This window comes from Aquarana catesbeiana, linkage group LG10, assembly GCF_042186555.1.
Source record: "Aquarana catesbeiana isolate 2022-GZ linkage group LG10, ASM4218655v1, whole genome shotgun sequence".
Taxonomy (NCBI): Eukaryota; Metazoa; Chordata; class Amphibia; order Anura; family Ranidae; genus Aquarana; species Aquarana catesbeiana.
Genome location: NC_133333.1, coordinates 44,737,326 through 44,756,253, shown reverse-complemented (window position 1 = coordinate 44,756,253; position 18,928 = coordinate 44,737,326). Strand labels below are relative to the sequence as shown.

Below are 18,928 nucleotides of genomic sequence, written 5' to 3'. Positions count from 1 at the left end.
CCCCGTACACATGGTCGGATTTTCCGATGGAAAATGTCCGATCGGAGCGTGTTGTCGGAAATTCCGACCGTGTGTGGGCTCCATCGGACATTTTCCATCGGATTTTCTGACACACAAAGTTGGAGAGCAGGAGATAAAATTTTCTGACAACAAAATCCGTTGTCGGAAATTCCTATCGTGTGTACACAAATCCGACGAACAAAGTGCCATGCATGCTCAGAATAAATAAAGAGATGAAAGCTATTGGCCACTGCCCCATTTATAGTCCCGACGTACGTGTTTTACGTCACCGCGTATAGAACGATCGGATTTTCCGACAACTTTGTGTGACCGTGTGTATGCAAAACAAGTTTTGAGCCAACATCCGTCGGAAAAAATCCTAGGATTTTGTTGTCGGAATGTCCGAACAAAGTCCGACCGTGTGTACGGGGCATTAGGCAGATATTGTTAGGCTGAATCAACCACAGGCATCCTATATATCTTGTATACTCTTAAGGCCTCGTTCACACAGGGTATACCACAGAGTATGCTCCTGCAAGGGCTGTGTTTACCTGCACGAGGATGCACAGGTGTTCCATGCATCCCCCGTGAAAGCAGTCCCATTGATGTCCATTGGGATGCTGTAGCTGCACGGAAATAGACACTGCTCCTAATTTGACATCTGTGTGCATTGTTGTGGGTGCACAACCCTGAACACAGACATGGACCATGCACTCGTACAAATGTCAAATTAGGAGGAGAGGCTGTGTGTGTGCAGACGCTGTGTCCCAAGAGACATCAGTGGGACTGTCTGTACGGGGGTGCTTGCAACAGAAGTGAAATTGCCCATCTGGCAGCATCTTGCCACTATTTTGACTTACAGAACTTGGTTTCTTTCTTCAAATTGCACTACCTGCATGAAGTTTGTATGTTCTTCCTGTGTTTACCATCTACTTGCATGGATTTCCTCTGGGAAATCCAGTTTCTTTCCAGACTCCAAAGGCATGGTAGGATAACTATCTCCTGTCTAAATTGATGCTAGTATGTATGCATGTGAGATTGGGATCTTAAATTATAAGTTCCTTGAGGCCGGGGATTGACGTGAATGTACAATATGTAAAGTGCTTTATACATTTTTGGTATAGATAAACACCTGTAGTAACAAGCCAGTGAAAAAATGAGTCTGCCACTGTCTAGGTGAATTGTGATCATTTTAGCATGATCAGGTGATGGATAGTGAGTATGGGGTTTGAAAAAAAAAAAAAAAAAACTTACATACTCACCCGGATGGATGCAGCATTGATCTGGTACTCCATCTGCCCCCCCGCCACCTTTAAGAATGAGAACTGAGTAATTAAAAACAACTGATTGCTAAGTTCTCAATCTTTACTGAGCAGAGAGCTCTCTGCTCTGCCCCTCTAGTTCTCATCCAGCCATGGAGAGTTTGGCTGGCTCAGGTTCTCAGTGGCTTTCTGAAAAATTGAGACAACCACTGGCTCAGTCAGGTTACCTCCAGAGACTGAACTGGATGAGTGATATCAGCCGACAGCTGATGTTAGCCCACTGCTTACTGAATCTGGGTCACAGGTTTGCAGAATAAAGTGCACTCCTGTGAACTACAGGAGAAGTAGGGCCAAAATAACATTGGCCCTACTTTTCCTTTTATGTTTTGCTTAAGGTTTCATGTAGAAAACTAATGGTTCCCTCTTCCCTACATTAGAAAGTTGCTGTGCCTCCATGGGGCCAGCAGACATAAGAGGATCTGTTTGAAACATTTGGAGACCCCTGATTTAGACCATCAAACAACAGACCAGTTTGCTATCCTACAGACATTAGGGGACAGGATCATGGCTAGTGGGATAAAAAATGTCCATGCCCAGCATCAGTGATAATAGTTATTTACATAGTTAGTCTGGTTGAAAAAAGACACAAGTCCATCCATTCCAACCAATAGAAGGGAAAAAACTATACAATCCTATATAGGCAATCCTATACTCACAGTTGATCCAGAGGAAGGCCAAAACCTCCCAATAAAGCATAATCCAATTTGCTCTAGTGGAGGAAAAAAAATCCTTCCTGATCCCCCAAGAGGTAATCGGATATTCCCTGGATTAACTTTACCTATAAATCTAATATCCAGTTTTATGTACATTTAGGAAAGAATCCAGGCTTTTTTTTAAAAAAACAATTTACTGAGCTAGCCAGAACCAGCTCTTAAGGGGAGTCTATTCCACATTTTCACAGGTCTGACTATATGTCAGTTTTACATTGTATAACCCTGTATGTTGTGGTCGTTCAGGTGCTTATTTAACCACTTGAGCCCCGGAAGGATTTACCCCCTTCCTGACCAGAGCACTTTTTACAATTTGGCACTGCGTCGCTTTAACTGCTAATTGCGCGGTCATGCAATGCTGTACCCAAACGAAATTTGCGTCCTTTTCTTCCCACAAATAGAGCTTTTTTTTTATGGTATTTGATCACCTCTGCCATTTTTATTTTTTGCGCTATACACGGAAAAAGACCGAAAATTTTGAAAAAAAATGATATTTTCTACTTTTTGTTCTAAAAAAAATCCAATAAACTCAATTTTAGTCATACATTTAGGCCAAAATGTATTCGGCCACATGTCTTTGGTAAAAAAAATGTCAATAAGTGTATATTTATTGGTTTGCGCAAAAGTTATAGCGCCTACAAACTAGGGTACATTTTCTGGAATTTACACAGCCTTTAATTTATGACTGCCTATGTTGTTTCTTGCGGTGCTAAAATGGCAGGGCAGTACAAAACCCCCCCAAATGACCCCATTTTGGAAAGTAGACACCCCAAGGAAATTGCTGAGAGGCATGTTGAGCCCATTGAATATTCATTTTTTTTGTCCCAAGTGATTGAATAATGACAAAAAAAAAAAAAAAAATTACAAAAAGTTGTCACTAAATGATATATTGCTCACACAGGCCATGGGCATATGTGGAATTGCACCCCAAAATACATTTAGCTGCTTCTCCTGAGTATGGGGATACAACATGTGTGGGACTTTTTGGGAGCCTAGCCGCGTACGGGGCCCCGAAAACCAATCACCGCCTTCAGGATTTCTAAGGGTGTACATTTTTGATTTCACTCTTCACTGCCTATCACAGTTTCGGAGGTCATGGAATGCCCAGGTGGCACAACCCCCCCCCAAATGACCCCATTTTGGAAAGTAGACACCCCAAGCTATTTGCTGAGAGGCATGGTGAGTATTTTGCAGCTCTCATTTGTTTTTGAAAATGAAGAAAGACAAGAAAAAAAAAGTTTTTTTTCTTTTTTTAATTTTCAAAACTTTGTGACAAAAAGTGAGGTCTGCAAAATACTCACTATACCTCTCAGCAAATAGCTTTGGGTGTCTACTTTCCAAAATGGGGTCATTTGGGGGGGTTTTGTGCCACCTGGGCATTCCATGGCCTCCGAGACTGTGATAGGCAGTGAGGAGTGAAATCAAAAATTTACGCCCTTAGAAAGCCTGAAGGCGGTGCTTGGTTTTCGGGGTCCCGTACGCGGCTAGGCTCCCAAAAAGTCTCACACATGTGGTATCCCCGTACTCAGGAGAAGCAACAGAATGTATTTTGGGGTGTAATTTCACATATTCCCATGGCATGTTTGAGCAATATATCATTTAGTGACAACTTTGTGCAAAAAAAAAAATTTGTCTCTCTCCCGCAACTTGTGTCACAATATAAAATATTCCATGGACTCGACATGCCTCTCAGCAAATAGCTTGGGGTGTCTACTTTCCAAAATGAGGTCATTTGGGGGGGGGGGGGTTGAACTGTCCTGGCATTTTATGCACAACATTTAGAAGCTTATGTCACACATCACCCACTCTTCTAACCACTTGAAGACAAAGCCCTTTCTGACACTTTTTGATTACATGAAAAAAATTATTTTTTTTTGCAAGAAAATTACTTTGAATCCCCAAACATTATATATTTTTTTAAAGCAAATGCCCTACAGATTAAAATGGTGGGTGTTTCATTTTTTTTTCACACAGTATTTGCGCAGCGATTTTTCAAACGCATTTTTTGGGGAAAAAACACACTTTTTTACATTTTAATGCACTAAAACACACTATATTGCCCAAATGTTTGATGAAATAAAAAAGATGATCTTAGGCCGAGTACATGGATACCAAACATGACATGCTTTACAATTGCGCACAAACGTGCAGTGGCAACAAATTAGATACATTTTTAAAAGCCTTTAAAAGCCTTTACAGGTTACCACTTTAGATTTACAGAGGAGGTCTACTGCTAAAATTACTGCCCTCGATCTGACCGTCGCGGTGATACCTCACATGCATGGTGCAATTGCTGTTTACATTTGACGCTAGACCGACGCTTGCGTTCACCTTAGCGCAAGAGCAGGGGGGACAGGGGTGCTTTTTTTTTTTTTTTTTTTCTTTATTATTTTTTTGCTTTTTTATCTTATTTTTAAGCTGTTCCTTTCATTTTTTTTTTTTTTTTTAATCATTTTTATTGTTATCTCAGGGAATGTAAATATCCCCTATGATAGCAATAGGTAGTGACAGGTACTCTTTTTTGAAAAAATTGGGGTCTATTAGACCCTAGATTTCTCCTCTGCCCTCAAAGCATCTGACCACACCAAGATCGGTGTGATAAAATGCTTCCCCAATTTCCCAATGGCGCTATTTACATCCGGCGAAATCTAAGTCATAAAATGCTCGTAGCTTCCGGTTTCTTAGGCCATAGAGATGTTTGGAGCCACTCTGGTCTCTGATCAGCTCTATGGTCAGCTGGCTGAATCACCGGCTGCATTCTCAGGTTCCCTGTTGAGACAGGAGAGCCAGAGAAAAACACGGAAGACGGTGGGGGGGGGGCATTCTCTCCCACTGCTTGTAAGAGCAGTCTAGAGGCTAATTAGCCGCTAGGATTGCTTTTACATGAAAGCCGACCGCTGACTGAAAAGAATGATACCAAGATGATACCTAAACCTGCAAACATCATTCTGGTATAACCACTCAAAGTCGTGAATGGCGTACCTGAAGACAAAAAAATGGTTAACAATAAAGCACAGTAAATGGTAAAGTATAAAAAAATTGCATACCTGAAAAGCAAACATGATAAAACATAATAACAATAAAACATTGCAGAACAGAATACAGTAAAAAAGAGCAGAACAATAGAGAGAGAGAGAACAATAAAACGACAACTATTTTTTTTTATTTTATATTTTTTTTGTGTTTTTTTTTCTTTTACACTTTTTTTGTAACTGTAACTTTTATAACTGTAACCGGTTCCAGGTTCGGGTCTCTCAAAATGCGATGGCATCTTGGGAGACCCTATGAAAGTGTGCCTAGTCTGTGCAATGCTGTACCCTACGCTAATACTCAACTAGTGAATGGTAGAGTTCAAAACATTCACCAATGCAAAGACCAGGATTGACAGGAGGGACAATAATAGCGGGTGTCACGCCTATATCCGCGCTTGCTGCAGACACAACATCTTTTTTGGGGGGGTTAGTTGGGTAGGGGTACTCGGGAGGACATAAAAATGCCTCTCATGCAGCCGACTGCATTTGGTTGGGGATGTGAATGGGGGAAGTACGGGTGCTGCAGAAGTGGGTTCCCAATTAGGATTGGCGAATGCAGCAGGAAGGGCACTATGGGCACGACGGGCCTGTGTTTGTCTTTTTGGTGGCAGCGGGACACTACTTGTGCTTGCCACCTCACCAGCTTGAGCTGCACTTATGGGACTCGCCACGTCACCAAGTGTTACTGCAGTGCTGGTTTGACTACGACCGGGGTGTACTAGGCCGCTGGCGCTTGCCAGTTCACCAAAACGCTACCAAAAAAACTGTTAGCGATCGCAGGGATCAGGCCTGACTCTGCGAACGCTGCAGTTATGAGTTTAGTGTTTTGTAAGTGACAGTGATCGATCGATACTGCACTTGGGTGGGCTGGGCCGGGTGGAGGGGCAAAACGCAGGTGCTAGCAGGTATCTGGGCTGATCCCGCTAACACTGCGTTTTTGGGAACCCTAAACTGCTGGGGACGCCAGTATAGATCTGATCGGATCAGATATTGATCAGTTCAGATACTATACCACTAAGGGAGGTGTACGGTGCGTGGGTGTTAGCGCTACTGGCACTAACCTGACGCTGCCTGGGGCTGGTGCTTGCCAGTTCACCAAAACGCTACCAAAAAAACTGTTAGCGATCGCAGGGATCAGGCCTGACTCTGCGAACGCTGCAGTTATGCGTTTAGTGTTTTGTAAGTGACAGTGATCGATCGATACTGCACTTGGGTGGGCAGGGCCAGGCCGGGCGGAGGGGCAAAACGCAGGTGCTAGCAGGTATCTGGGCTGATCCCGCTAATACTGCGTTTTTGGGAACCCTAAACTGCTGGGGACGCCATTATAGATCTGATCAGATATTGATCCGTTCAGACAGATACTATACCACTAAGGGAGGCGTATGCTGCGTGCGTGGGTGTTAGCGGTACTGGCGCTAATCTGACGCTGCCTGGGGCGACGCATATCACCGCCGGGCGATCAGGGGGCTAAACCTTTATTCGGTAATAAACGGCGGGTGCCCTGACACTATAAAAAATAAGCGAACTAACCAGCGTCACCCGTAACCAGCGTCACCCGTTATACGGTGATCAGTGGTGAAAGGGTTAACTAGGGGGCAATCAAGGGGTTAAAACATTTATTAGATAGTATATGGGGGTCCCTGTCGCTATAAAACGCTGACGGCGAACCTAAATATTTACCTCCCTAACTAGCGTCACCAGCGACACTAATACAGCGATCAGAAAAATGATCGCTTAGTGACACTGGTGACGGGGGGTGATCAAGGGGCTAAAACTTTATTAGGGGGGGTTAGGGGGGTATCCTAGACCTAAAGGGGGCTAACAGTAACTGTCCTAACACTGTAACTGTCACAAACTGACACCAATACAGTAATCAGAAAAAAAAAAACCTGCTTGGTGTCAGTTTGTGACGGGGGGGGGGGGGGGTGACTGGGGGGGGATCGGGGTGTTTTGTGTGCCTGGCATGTTCTACTGTGTGTGTGTTGTGCACTCACATTGCAGTCTTCTCTCCTCGGCCCGGAATGGAAAATACCGAGCCAAAGAGAGATGACATCATTTCCTCTGCCTCTGTGTACAATAGAGAGGCAGGGAAATGATCCCATTGGCTGGGAGCGATCGCGAGGGGGGGGCCACGAATGGATGGCCTCCCCCTCACCACCGATCGCCGGGGGAGATTTGCCGACCGCCGCAGGCACCGGGGGGGGGGGGGTCCGATCGGTAAGCCCTTTTGCCTGCCCATGCCGCTCTGTCGACGTACATCATCGTGCGGCGGTCGGCAACTAGTTAATAGTTTTTTGAAACTATCAATGCTCTTCTAATTTTAATGAGTGGCCATGTGTCTTGTTAAACTCCCTTCTGCGAAAACGTTTTATCCCTATTGTGGGGTCATCAGTACGGTATTTTTAAATGTTGATCATATCCCTCTTTAATCTTCTCTTTTCAAGAGAGAATACATTCAGTTCCTCTAATCTTTCCTCATAGCTGAGCTCCTCCATGCCTCTTATCAGTTTGGTTGCCCTTCTCTGCACTTTCTCCAGTTCCCCGATTTACCTTTTTTGTGAACTGGTGCCCAAAACTGAACTGCGTATTCCAGATGAGGTCTTACTAATGATTTGTACAGGGACAAAATGATATCCCTCTCTCTCTCTCTTCAGTCCATACCTCTTTTAATACAAGAAACTGCAGCTTGGCACTGAATGCCATTATTAAGCTTATGATCTACCAGATCGCCCAGATCCTTCTCCATCATTGACTCACCCAGCTGTTCTCCTCCTAGTATGTAAGATGTGTGCATGTTTTTAGCCCACAAGTGCATAATTCTACATTTATCAACAATAAAACTCATCTATATAGTTGCCCAATTAAGCAGTGCATTGAGGTCAGCATTGTAAGTTGGAGACATCCTGTAATGTTGTTATTCCACTGCAAAGCTTGGTGTCATCTGCAAAGACTGAAATAGTACTTTTAATCCCAGACCCTATATCATTTATAAATATATTTAAAAGTAAAGGTCCCAACACTAAACTTTGGAGTACGCCACTGATAACCTTAGAAAATTCAAAGTATGAATCATTAATCACTACTCTCACATAAACATGAACTCAGGGTTGGTGGTCAGTGGGAGGAGGAGTAGTGTCCCATCATTGGTATCAGTGGGAGGACTAGTACCCGATCATTGGTATCAGTGGAAGAAATAATGCCCCATTGTTGGTGTTAGTGGGAGGAATAGTACCCCATCATTGGTTTTAGTGGGAGGAAGAGCCCCATCATTAGTATCAGTGGAAGAAATAGTGCCCTGTTGTTGGTGTCAATGGGAGGAATAGCGTCTAATATCATTGGGATGAAAAGTGCCCTGAGGACCGTATAAAGGCTAGCAAAGGGCTGTAGTTTGGAGACCAATGATCTAAATAAGGAACATCACCCCACCAATGGCGACCCTGGGGGGGCCAGAGGGAGCCCTGACCCCCCCAACATTATGCTGTGCCCCACCATGTGCCCCCCCCCCCCCGAAAAAAATTTTTTTTTTTTTTTTTTTTACAAAAAATCAATGTCTAAGAGGGAGAGAGTCCCCAGTCAGCTCCTGCGGGTGATTCCTCCCCCCTCCCCTGCTCGCTGACACTGCATAATGCGAGCGTTCACACAACCACGGCCGCCTGATCTGCTCCTTCACCTGCATCCTCATTGGCAGGGAGAAGAGCGAGTTGCAGGAAGGACTCCACCAGGACTTTCAGTTACTGAAAAAACAGACTGATTTCTCCCGTCCTTAGGACAGGAGAACCAGCCTGTAAATTCCAAGAGATGCCAGACCAGAGCTGTCAATAGCAGGGGCAGGACAGGAAGAGGAGGCTGGGGAACCCCACAGTGGCAGAACACCAGGGCCCGGAGGCAAGACAACCTTTGCAACCCTGATAGTTCTCCCACTGCTTTGGATCCTTATATTTTCTTGATATGCTGGTGACATATATCTCTTGTTTTCTGCCACCCTGGGGGACCCCAATACAGTAGGAAGGGAGCTCACTGCAGAACATGTGAAAGGGCACGTTGTGGGGTCGTAGTAAAGGGCCCCAGGATATATATATATATATATATATATATATGCATTTTATAGTTGCCCCCCTACTTTTGTCCCTGTCCCCCCATGTGCCCCCCCTAAATTTGAAAGCTGGAGACGCCACTGCACCCCACACCACTTTTGAAAGAGAACTCAACACACTAGGGACAGTGCCTAAGCAAAGGTTTCTGTGAGTTTTAGTAAGCTGGCATGATCTTATCTGTATATCATGACCTGTGTAACCCGACCTGTGGAATCTTGTTTACCATTCTGCTGACAGGCCTATTCTTGTGTACAACTCATAATAAAATCCTTCTATGGTAACCTGTTTGTTTAAAGTATAGCTATCTAAAACCAAGTGCTTATTTTACTACTATATCTGAGATTTAACTCTTCTCTTAGTCCTGCTGACCATTATCAGCATCACAGAAAGATGGGACATGCAAAATTGTATAGTTCTCATTGGAACCATAATATACTGTATACAGAACACCTTTGGAATGAATTAGAGCGGAGATTGCGAGCCAGGCCTTCTCATCCAACATCAGTGCCTAACCTCACAAATGCGCAATAGTTAAACATTCCCATAGACATACTCCTAAACCTTGTGGACAGCCTTCCCAGAAGAGTTGAAGCTTTTTTTTTATAGCTGCAAAGGGTGGGCCAACTCCAATATTGACTAAGACTGGGATGCCATTAACCACTTCAATACTGGGCATTTTCACCCCCTTCCTGCCCAGGCCAATTTTCAGTTTTCAGCGATGTCGCATTTTGAATGAAAATTGTGTGGTCATTCAACACTGTACATAAATGAAACTTTTAGCATTTTTTCCACAGAAATAGAGCTTTCTTTTGGTGGTATTTGATCACCTAAGCGTTTTTTTTATTTCTTGCTCTATAAACAAAAGAAGAGTGACAAGTTTGAAAAAAACACAATATTTTTTACTTTTTGCTATATTAAATATCCCAATTAAAAAAAAAAAAAATTTTCCTCAGTTTAGGCCAATATGTATTCTTCTACATATTTTTGGTAAAAAAAAATGCAATAAGCGTATATTGATTGGTTTGCGCAAAAGTTATAGCGTTTACAAAATAGGGGATAGATTTATGGAATTTTTATTATTATTATTTTTTTTACTAGTAATGGCAGCGATCTGCGAATTTTATTGTGACTGTGACATTGCAGCAGACATATCGGACACTTTTGACACTATTTTGGGACTAAACTTTTTGCTATAAAGAAGCACTGATTACTGTATAAATGTCACTGGCAGGGAAGGGGTTAACACTAGGGGGCGATCAAGGGGTTAACTGTGTTACCTAGGGAGTGATTCTAACTGTAGGGGGAGGGGACTCACAAGGAGAGGAGACCGATCAGTGTTCCTCTGTACTGGGAACACACGATCGGTCTCCTCTTCCCTGACAGGACGTGGATCTGTGTGTTTACACACACAGATCCACGTATCTGCTCTGTTTCCGGCAATCGCGGGTGCCCAGCGCACATCGCAACCGCTGGGCATGAGCATCGGCTCCCGCGCCCCCTAGACGGCCAGGAAGCCGAGGACGTCATATGATGCCCGCCCAGGATGGGAGATCCCTCCTGCAGACGTCATTTGACTATGGGTGTGGAAGTAAGTGGTTAAAGTTCATATGCATGCAAAGGCAGGCATCCCAATGCTTTTGGTAATATAGTGTGTGTGTGTGTGTGTGTGTGTGTGTGTGTGTGTGTGTGTGTGTGTATATATGTGTATATATATATATATATATATAATGTATTTATTTATTTTTAATGAATACCAAACTTCTCTTATAAAGTAGATTTATATACTGGATACTCTGCTCCTCCACGCTCAATAACTGATTCCCGCAGCATTTTTTCCCCTGCACTCCAGAGGTCTAAAGTCCTGACATCTTCAAGATCAATACAGGGTCCCATAGCCCAGCTTTGGAGATAATGACACCAAGGGACAATCCACCACCAGAGCTTGTCAGAGTGTCATCTGTCAGGGGAGTGGAGGATCAGATAAGTAATACCTCCTACCTTGTTTAAATAAGCAATTAAACTTTGCAGTTCAGGCACAGCACCACTACAAAGGATCATTTTCACGTTTCTCGGAGTTGTGCTTTAAAGGAAGGCGTATGGCCAATGGTAATCCTGTGGAAAAAGTGAACAGTGACCCAATAAGTCAAATCTTTACTGAGGTTTAATTTGCAACAGCAGCGCATTTAGCACTATAAAATATCAAAACTACAGATCAGAGACACTATGGCCTTCTTACTCAAGGTCTGTCACCTTGAGACAGGAGGCCTTAGTGTCTTTGAAACATTGATGGTTTTGATATGACTTTTTGTGTCTTAATTGTAGCGCTACCCCGGTGGTGGTGGTGGTGGGGGGGGGCTATATATGATCCTCCTGTGCTGCCCTGACCCTGGGAACTTCCCAGCCCTTCTGACACTCTAGATCCAGACATAGTGTATACCCCTTTAAATAAAACACAGACATAATGAAAACCAAGTTAAACAGTACTTATATCAGTCAGTTGTTTGCTGTCTGGTTGATACAAGGATTTTCTCATTGTAAACTGTACAAATCATCAGATAAAGTTAGATTGTTCTGGTGACAGACCAGTAAGATGGTAGCGGTCCACCTTGCAGTGTCAGAGGATGACCCTGAACTACCCTCAATCAAAAGCTCAGTATAAGAAACTGGCATTTGACTGGAGCATTGAGCAGTATGGATCAACTCATCAGAGCTTTCTCCAAGAGTGTTGTATGTCAGTCTTTTAGGTGGATGAATTTCTCGTCTAAGCCTTGGGTTCATACCACCTGAGGCCTCAAGTTCACAATTTAGTCCCCATGTACTACAACCAGGCTCGGGTTCTTCTGAGCACCCAGGGGTAGTGTCTCCTTCTGCACTATGAGCTAAAGGACTTAAGGCTTCACCAGAATCTTCTACCTTGGGGATGTCAATCGGTTCTGACTTGACCTCTCCAATCTCTTCTAAGGTGATGGTACAGAGTCCTCCAACCTAGGTAAGCCAGACTTCAGAGTTAGAGTCAATGGCGCAGAGATGTATCCCATAGACACAGCCCATGGTAACAAAGGGATAACCTATATGGGCTGTGAATCTGTGCACGGGGGCTATACAGGAATTTACCAAAGGATTGTCCAGGTAAAGCCATAGTCAGGGATTCCAGAAGTCAGCATAAACGATAAACAAGCCAGGGTCAGTCTTGGAACACTGCAACCTTTGGCACAACAAAAGACAATGAACTGACAAAGCCCTCAGTGAGGCAGTTTTTTTTTTTTACCCAGCTGATTGGATAAACTGCTTCAGCTGAACCAGGAGTGACAAGTACTAATTGCAACAAGATCCAGAGTATGACCCTAGTATTTCATGTAAAACTAGGCAAAGCAGGCTGAAAGGAACTGAGGTGTGGCTCAGAGGCAAAGTAACAGGAGCACTAAACAGGCAGTCATAGGTTCAATACCTCTTTGAGCCATTTGGGGCGTGACCACGCCTGGCCATCTGCATGGCATGGTAGGGACCGTGACAATCCTTTTGACAAGGAAGCTAGTTTTTCTGGTAGCCATATCTTCTGCAAGAAGAATTCTATAGTAATAAGGAGAGCCGGCAAAACTGTAATCCTTGAAGTGACGTTTATTGGCACATCAGAGTGACAATAAACAATAAAGCTGACGCATTTCGGCAATAGCCTTAGTCGTGAGTTACGACTAAGGCTATTGCCGAAACGCGTCAGATTGATTGTTTTATTGTCACTCTGATGTGCCAATAAACGTCACTTCAAGGATTACAGTTTTGCCGGCTCTCCTTATTACTGTTGCATTGAAGTGTGTTGGGACACGTCGAGCCTCGGCACCTGTGAGTGGACCTGGTGTATGGATTAAGTTGTCCCTGCAGAGAGCGCTGTTACCTTTCTTCTTTTTCAAGAAGAATTCTATCTCTGTCTCCTCTCCCAGGGGGTCAGCTTTCAGCACTATGAAGGGACTGGGCTGATCCCATGACATCTTGACTGTAGCCTTCATGCAAGCTCTCTCTCCTGGCTGCAACACGCTCTCTCTGGTGTCCAGTCACCATAGTCATCCCATTCCTTCAGCCAGTGCCCTTTGTTCCTGGACTACACTCTGAAAAGCCTGTCTCAGCTGTGGGTGTATCTTCTCTGTGGCTGAGCCCTTTAAGGCAAACAGGTTAAGTAATCTTCTCATAAGGTCAGTGTTGGTCCCGATAAGCAAGGAATTCTGACCTGCTCCGGGGGCCTGAGGACATACAACTGCCAGTGTGTCGAATGTCTCTGTCTTCCTGGCCAATGAGGGGGTCAAAGTTTATCCTAATAGGGATGTATCCATCATAAGGGAACTTTTTGAGTGGCGATAACCCAGATTTCTAGCTCGTCGAGTTGACACAAGTGGGATATGCTTCAAATACTTGTCATATAAATCCCTGTACAATAAAGTCACTTGAGCCCCAGTATCTAACAATCCATTGGTATAGATTCACTCTACTTAGAATGAGACTACCGGGGATGACCTACTAGGTTTTTTGGCAAGTTCTTTGCTTTAGGCTTGGCCATCTGGACCCTCGCTTTCTTCCTTTGCTGTGATAAAGTCTCTTTGATATCTCGAGGGAGTGCATTGACTTGAGTAAAGCTTCTTCTTTCTTCACTTCTCTCATCAACTTTAGGTAAGTAGGGACTGCTCGAGCTCCCTTCAGCAGTAAGTTCAAAACAATTTGGTGATTTGGACTTCCCCTTTGTAGGAATCAGTCCAGGCAGACTTGGTCAGCGTCCTTGGGATCTATGCCCCTCTTCAGGATGATCTGGTGCAACATTCTATCTACTTGAGAAGTATTCTGAAAGTCTATCTCCCTTTTGCTGGTGCATGTGAATAAACGCATACAAGAGATCAGAGGTCTTCTCTACCCTTCGGACTACAGCGTACAAGGCCTCAGTATAGTCCATAGCTACATAGTCATTCTTTCCCATCCACAAGTTACAGATTACTTCTGCTGCTGGTCCTCTAAGGCTTTCACTAAGCTGCTGTCTCTTAGCAGCTTCCGGAACACTGCCTGGGTGACCTGACTCAACCATGTTTCAAACTCTTCCTCTCCCGGGGGGGTTGGCATCTACCCTGAGAAGGAACTGGGTCTACAATACCCTTGGTTGGCAGTGGCAGAGCCATTCTTCACTAGACTCTCAACTAGCTGGCTCATATCAGCATAGAACAAATTAGGGGGGCCCTGGCCCAACAGTAGTCCGTGCCAGCTGGTCCCGTGTCCCCCACACTGGCCTGTGGCTGCCCTTCTTCTGCGTCTTCTCCTGACTGTAACAGAATCACCTGGACACCTGTCACCTGTGTTTATACATAAGAGCATGGAAACTGCAGCAGTATCATGGCCAATGATGGCTGAGTACAGAAGCACAGATAGCATGGTACTATCTATCTGTGTGATCTCTCCAGGCTATGAAAAGCTTTTTAGAAATTATTCAGGATAAAATTAATACATGTGTAATCCCTGGTGCATAGTGCTGCTCTGTTTTGCAGCAATGACTCTCTGCTGCTTCCCTGCAGCTCCTCTTCTTCTTTAAACTGTCAAACACATGAGCAGTTATAGGGAGAGATAGACAAAGGATCCTAGTGAGTGCTGGGTTGTGGAGAACAGCGAGTCAGAGGAAAACTCTGCCCACCACCAGGAAAACAAAGAGGAAAGGGATATGGACTGCTGTAAATGCTGGGACAAGAGTCTACTTGGAGGAGGAACTGAGACTTGTGGGGGATGTAGTCCCCAAGCAGACTGAGTCTGTGTGTCAGATTGGCAATAGAACTACACATATCAGCATGATTGGGGACTGTGAAAAGAAAAAGGAAGGAAAAATCCTTGGCTTGGAACAGATGTGGTGAAGACATTGTGGGAGATAGACCATGCAGCAGGCTGCTCACAGAACATTTTGCACTGCATCAGGGACACAGAGAGGCAGAGTAGTGGACATCCCCATGAGAATGCAACTTTTGCTGACCAGTATTGACATCTGATTGTTGGGGAGAGCGCCACTGTGGCTAACTCTTGCTGCCACTTGATCATAGGGGAGATGCCACTGTTGACTGCTGTCATCGTTTAATTCTTGGGGAGGATGTTGCTGCTAACAGAGAACAAAAGGAAACAAGTTGTCACCCAAGGAGTTGTTTAGAGGTTCCTGGCCAAACCCTATTGCACCATATTAAAGAGGAACAGTATTGTCTGCTTAGAACAGGCACCTAAGAACCTCATGTGAGCGCTCTAACACTGGATTGCCATTTCTATTTCTTTGTAAACAGCACCATGCTCTGACACATCCGGGCTGAAGAGGGGATATTTATTGCAACTTTATATATATATATCGATCTACAATAACCTTGAGCTTCGGGAACAGGAGACCCGAGAAAACAGTGGATCTTTCGAGGGTAAGCACTACATTAACATAGAGAAGGTTGGGCATCTCTATCAGCCTGGTATGGAAATAGTCGAAGTTTAGCAATTTTGAAGCATACAGATTCCAGAAGGGTCTTGTTTTGAGGAAGAAGAATATAGCTTCTATGGATGTTATTATGGTTTTGTTGTGGGGTTCACTCATTTATAGTTACACCTCACTTTGTGTGACCGCTTTCACGCCTCTGCACAGCAGGTCAAAAAGACCCCTGGTTTTCAAAATGCAGTTTTAGTGTGGCGATAAGGTTTTCCTGGATGTGCCAACCACTCTACTCATGTAATGTACACACAGGGCCGCTGATAAGGCAGTACTTTGTGTTACAGATTGTAGTACAGCACAAAGGAAGCATTTACAGCAGACATAGACCTGTTGAGGACAAGGGTTCATCACACTTCCCTTTAAGAACCTTTCACCCAAGCTTTCCAATTAGGGCTGCTGGTCAGTATTTCATGTGGATGCCTACCTCCATGTACCCCTCTTTCCTCCTCACTTGTCCCTCATCCCTCCTCACTTGTGCCTCATCCCTCCTCACTTGTGCCTCATCGTGGTCTGATCTATATGGTTGTATAACAAATCTACATTTTATTTTTAAAGAGTGTTTCCCAGTGCTAAATCTTTCATCCAAATTCTAAATTGCTGCATTTGTAAATTTTAACAGCCAGTATAAAGGAATATTAGTGGTAAAAAAAGCACTTGTGGGTTTAACTAATTATTTTTTTTTGTATAATTTTTCTTTAAGGGGGTGTGGCAGGGGGTGTGTCCTATGCCTACATACTTTTGCAAATAGGTGTCCCTCATTCCCATCTCAAAAAGTTGTGAGGTAGGATATTTGGTTATCATGCAGTGTACTGTTGTGCTAAAGCAGCTCTATACTATTCAAATGCTATGACAGTGTTTATAACATACTTGAGCTACCAATGACCAAACAAATAGCAGCCAAATCTTCAAACCACCATATCTATGCATACCTACTGATATCTGAGGTGTTCCCCTCATTATCAGCTTATGTCAGGGGAGAAGGTAAAGAGGAACTGAAGCCTTTTCCCTCTACCCCTATTTTTCCCCTGCTTACCTTTTTACTGTCTTCTGTACAGTAAGCATACATGCCTAGCCAGCAAGTCCAGCGTTGAGCTGCTGGAGCCACAGGGGGAAGTTGTCTCAGGTTAGTTTGCCCCCCCCCCCCCCCCCCTCTGACCTATGGAGCACCAGCCGCCACTGTCAACCACCCTGTTGTATTTTAGCCACTTGATCAGCGCTGCAGGCTATAGTTTGCAACTGTGATCTGTGTATTCTGATGGTGGAGAACTCTCTAACTTTATTATTACAGACTGCTCCCTACTGGGAGAAGACCAACGATGTAGAGGATCCTGTGCATCATGTGACTACTGAAGACACCTGGAAAAGGTACGTTTTTTTTAAAAAAACTTGAAATACTGCTGCTCTGTAATACACACGTTTTTAAAGCTTGTCTAAAATTTCCATTGACTTTAAAAGGTTGAATTAAAAATCGCAAACTTCTAAAATTCTAAATTGCTTGGAATATCATTCATTATTAGTCAGGACAAGAATTATACACTCTGCTTTACATGTGTAATAGATGCAGGGTCAACACTAAAATGAAACCCTGAATATTTTTTTTTAACAATATATATATTTTTTTTTTTCTATATTGGCAGAATGCTGGAATTTTTTTTCTATTATCACTGTGCGATTAGTGGCCATGTATTTCTAAGCTCTCTTTATCCTTTCTGAGTGCTGGCTTTCTTGGGGAATTTTATATCTTTATTTCCTGCTTGATCTCTAACTCACCTCCTTGAATGAATAACTATATTCTTCCTGTAATCTCAGTGGCCTACATGATCCGTTCCTTGTCTATAATAGTCGTGTTCAGACGGTTCCCATGTATTTCCCCTGATACCTGCATCTTATCCTTATGAGGGCCATTGCTAAGTAATGTTTGCTGTACTTCTTAAAAAAAAAAAAAAAGAGCAAGGCATTGTTCCCTCATACAGAAATTACCGGTAACTGTACGTGATCAGACAGGCATTGGCTTGGTTCTTAAGATAAATTCAACCCTTTGCATTCTGTAATAAAATATACCAAATTCACTCTTGGAAAATAAGTACCGGTATTTAACTTCTTCAATACAGTGCACTTACACCCCCTTCCTGCCCAAGCCAATTTTCAGCTTTCAGCGCTATTTAAATGACAATTGCGTGATTATGCTACACTGTACCCAAACATAATTTTTATCATTTTGTTCCCACAAATAGAGCTTTCTTTTGGTGGTATTTGATCACCTCTGCATTTTTTATTTTTTGCTAAACAAATAAAGACCTAAAATTTTGAAAAAAAAAAAGGTTTTCTTTTGTTTCTGTTATATATTGTTGTAAATAAGTATGTTTTCTCCTTCACTGATGGGCACTGATAAGGCGGCACTAGGGAGGTGGCACTGATAGGTGGCACTGTTAGGCAGCACTGGGCACTCATGGGTAGCATTGCTGGGCACTGATAGGCGGCACTGATACATGGCACTGATATGCAGAACTGATATGCATCACTGATGGCACTAACAGACATTGGGGATGGGCACTGATTGGCATTTCCCTGGTGGTCTAGGGTGGCATACCTGGTGGTCCAGTGTGGTGGCATCCTGGTGGTTCTGGGTAGGCATCTGAGGGGGGACTGCGCTCAACGATTATTTTCTTTTGCATTCAAGGGTCGGTCTCCACTCTTTGTCCTCGATGGTGCAAAAGGGGGTGTCTCGCTTGCTGATATGCCTACTTGTATGTTAATCTGTAAAGTATGGGATACATTTAAAAAAATGTTGGGTGTCTCATATCCCACTAGATACACTCCCATATGGGAAAATGATAGATTTTCTCAAATTTCGGCTCTTAGAGGCTTTCAGAGATGGGCAAAACTAGGAATAACTACTTTAGCTCGGCTATATCAGAATGGTATACTTAAATCCTTTGAAGATCTGAGGGGAGAGTTCTCTGTAGAATCCAACTGGTTTTACCAATTCCTACAATTAAGACATGCTCTACATGCCCAGTTTTCTTCTGCTAAGATATTTTTCCCCTCTATCCCTGTCTTAGATAAAATAGTACAGGCAGGGTCAACAATGGGTCTTACCTCGGTTACTTATAGGGTACTGTCAGATGGGTTTCTATTGAACTTCCCCATCCGTTCTCGGGCTGGCTGGGAGAAAGATATTGGTCCCATCTCTGAGGAGATTTAGGATGATGTCTTCCGGTCCCCGTCCTGGGTGTCTCTCCATCACACAGACTGACCCAGATTTTTATTCTCCATAGGGTCTATAGAA

The 18,928-nt window shown here is 43.7% G+C and overlaps 1 long non-coding RNA gene across 1 annotated transcript in view; it reads left to right on the top strand.

Annotated features, from left to right (window-relative positions):
- The window catches only part of LOC141110021 (uncharacterized), an 84,595-nt gene extending 67,590 nt beyond the window's left edge, over window positions 1–17,005 (top strand). The window contains exon 2 of the long non-coding RNA XR_012236211.1: window positions 16,928–17,005. This is a non-coding gene — a long non-coding RNA (uncharacterized lncRNA). The remainder of the gene's footprint in view (window positions 1–16,927) is intronic.
- Window positions 17,006–18,928: the final 1,923 nt, after the last annotated feature.